Genomic DNA, 3,478 nt, shown 5'->3' with positions numbered 1-3,478 from the left:
CTAACAACATGTCCAAAGTATGTAAGATGCAGTCTCGCCATCCTTGCTTTTAAGGAGCATTCTGGTTGTACTTCCTCTAAGACAAATTTGTTTGTTCTTTTGGCAGTCCATGATGTATTCAATATTCCTCACCAACACCACAATTCAAAGGTGTCAGTCCTTCTTCTGTCTTCCTTATTCATTGTCCAGCTTTCACATGCATATGAAGCAATTGAAAATAGCATGGCTTGGGTCAGACACACCTTACTTAGTCTTCAAAGTGACATCTTTGCTTTGCAACATTTTAAAGAGATCCTTTGCAACAGATTTGCCCAAAGCGATGCATCTTTTAATTTCTTGACTGCTGCTTCCATGGCTGTTGATTGTGGATCCAAGTAAAATGAAATCCTTGACAACTTCAATCTTTTCTCCATTTGTCACGATGTGTCTTACTGGTCCAGTTGTGAGGATTTTTGTTTTCTTTATGTTGAGGTATAATCCATACTGAAGGCTGTGGTCTTTGGTCTTCATCGGTAAGTGCTTCAAGTCCTCTTCACTTAGAGCAAGCAAGGTTGTGTCATCTGCATAGCTCAGGTTGTTAATGAGTTTTCCTCCAATCCTGATGCCCCGTTCTTCTTCATATAGTCCAGCTTCTGTTATTTGCACAGCATAGAGATTCAGTAGGTATGGTGAAATAATACAATCCTGACGCACACCTTTCCCAAGTTTAAACCAGTTGTTATCCACTTGTTCTGTCTGAACAACTGCCTCTTGATCTATGTACAGACTCCTCATGAACACAAGTGTTCTGGAATTCCCATTCTTCAAAATGTTATCCATAATTTGTTATGATCTGCACAGTCGAATGCCTTTGCATAGTCAATAAAACACCATGCTTTTGGTATTCTCTGCTTTCAGCCAGGATCCATCTGACATCAGCAATGATATCCCTGGTTCCACGTAGTTGATTACTTCCTCCTTTTTGAAACACTTTCTACATTTGCAACACTAGACTTACAGAATACCACATTTCCTTGTTTTTCTCTCACCTCACTGGCCACTCCTCAGTCTCCTTTTCTGGCTCCTTCATTGATTTCTAAATTTTAAACATCAGACTGAAGCAAGTCTCACCTCTTGTCTATTTACACTCACTCTCTGTGATCCCATTTGCTCCCATGGCTTTATATTACATTTGTATGCTAATATGTATTTATATCTCAAGCCCTCGTCTTTAGGCTTCTCAAACTAAATAAGTTCAAAACAGAACTCTTGGTCCCTTCACAACGCCATACCTGTCTTCTCCATCGCATAAATGGTGCTCACTTGAACACGAGTCAAAATCCTTGAGGTCATCCTTGATTCCTCTCTTAATCCCATATTACTTACAAGGTCCATCTGCAAGTTCTTTCAGTTTTACTTGAATTTGAGCAATCTTTCCCTTCCAACTGTATCCAACCAAATCTAAGCCTTATCATTATCATAGTAGCGGGCTTCTCCTCCTACCTCCTCTGACTATTCTCATAGTCACCAGAAACATCATTTGTAAATGCAAGTCAGATCATGCCAATATCATGTCCAAAATTATATGGTTTTCTTTAATATTTCAAACCCACAGTCTACAAGACCCCACATTATGTGATCCCCCTGCTATCCCTCCACATTCTCCTCTTATGGTTCTCCTTGTTTGCTCCACACCCGCCATGCTGGCCTTCTCACTATCTCTTGAACGCAAGTTCACTCTCTCCTCAAAGCTATTGAACTGCTGTTGCTTCAGCTTGGAAATTTCTTCCCCCCAAACTGTGTGGCTTGTTTCCTCCCTCAACTTTCTTTGTCACTTTCTGTTTTGTCATGGAATCTATTCTTATATAAAATTGTATCATCTATGCACCATGGAAGAAAGTCCTGGCGATCTGCTTCTGTAAAGATTACAGCCAAGAAAACCCTATGTAATTGACTCAGTGGCAACGACTTTGTTTGTTTAATATTTGCTTACATGTTCATTATCTGCCTATCCCATAGAACGCCAACTGCTTAAGAGCAAGGAATTTTTTTTTCTATCTTAATTACTCATTTATTTCCAGATTTTTGATCAATGTAACACACAATAGGTATTCAATATATGTTTATGAATGAAAGAATGAGCTAGGGACTCAGATGCCATCACCATTGTCTTTCTGACATTTATTATTGCTTCTCAAAAGGCATTTCACTCTTTTCTTTTTTATGCCAACCAGCCAACTCTGCTTCTCTGATCCAAAGCAGACAGCTTTACGGCTTACTGCTTTACCCACCAGAGAAATATTATCTCCATTCAATATTTCCATATTCCAAAAATTTTAGGGAAGGAACTCATTGAAAGGGAAATTTCACATTATTGTAATAAATGAAACATGAAACACTATCAGAGTTCTATGCAAAATTGCTGTGCCAAGTTGCTTTTTAATATTCCTGGAAAGAGAGAGGAAGTAGGGAGGGAGGAAAAGAAGGAAGGAAAGACAGAAACAGAGAAAGAAGGAAAAAGAAGGAAAGAACAATGAACACAGAGGGTCTGCCAATTAGACCCTCAAATGAAGCGATGTGATTATGACTGGACAGCATCACTGCCAATGGTATCTGCCCAAGGAGAGTCTTTGGAAAAGGTTAGGAATATCTCCCCTTTTGGAACAGATACCAGGTTGCAGCTGACACACTCTATTATCCTTCCAAAATAGGAGGGCTACAGATTGACTCAGTCATCTGAAAAAAAAAACAGATTTCATCTCCCAACCAGAGACCTGGAACTACAAGCAGATGGCGCAAACGAATGTATCAAGATTATTTTGAGTAGAAAATGAGACAATGGAAATCCCTAGGGTCTACAGATGTCTGTTTTTTTCTAAGACTGCAGTCTTATGCTAACTTCAAAATACAAATTCAAGATTAGCTCCAAGAAAATAGTCACGCCTGATTGTGGCACATGCCTGATACAAGTGAATTATGAGTCAGTTTTAATGAAAAGCGAGTTTTCCATTTCTGGACAAAGTGAAATGCTGACATTTTCTGAGCCCATTTAATAGAGCTGTAAGTAATTTCGTAATGTAGAGGATGTCTTGATGAGGCATTCGGGGTGATAGGATGCATTAGGTCTTTCACCCCGAGAATCAGCTGCTCTGGGCTTAGAACAGATTTTGCAGTCTGCAACCTGAAGCTGTGATCGAGAGAGAAAACAATGAAAGCCAAACATCTACTGCATAACGGACTGACTGACAAACAGATTTCGCACAAAGAGACAATGGTAAACTGATTAAAACTTTTTATTTCTTTATTGGCGTCCAGTCATTTATTATGCACAGGTGCAGTAATACCAAATCATGAGCTAATTCTTTTCCGAGAGCATCTTATACAAAGCCCACATTTACGTAAAAAGTACTACTTGCAATTTGCTAGTTGAAACTATTTTAATAGCTTTGAGAATCATATTTCCTAATTTCTAAATCCGCTGCTGGTTAGGTATAGTTAG

The sequence above is a fragment of the Loxodonta africana genome, chromosome 21 (genome assembly GCF_030014295.1).
Source record: "Loxodonta africana isolate mLoxAfr1 chromosome 21, mLoxAfr1.hap2, whole genome shotgun sequence".
Lineage (NCBI taxonomy): Eukaryota > Metazoa > Chordata > Mammalia > Proboscidea > Elephantidae > Loxodonta > Loxodonta africana.
The sequence above is the reverse complement of the archived record's forward strand: the minus strand, read 5'-3'. Positions refer to the sequence as shown.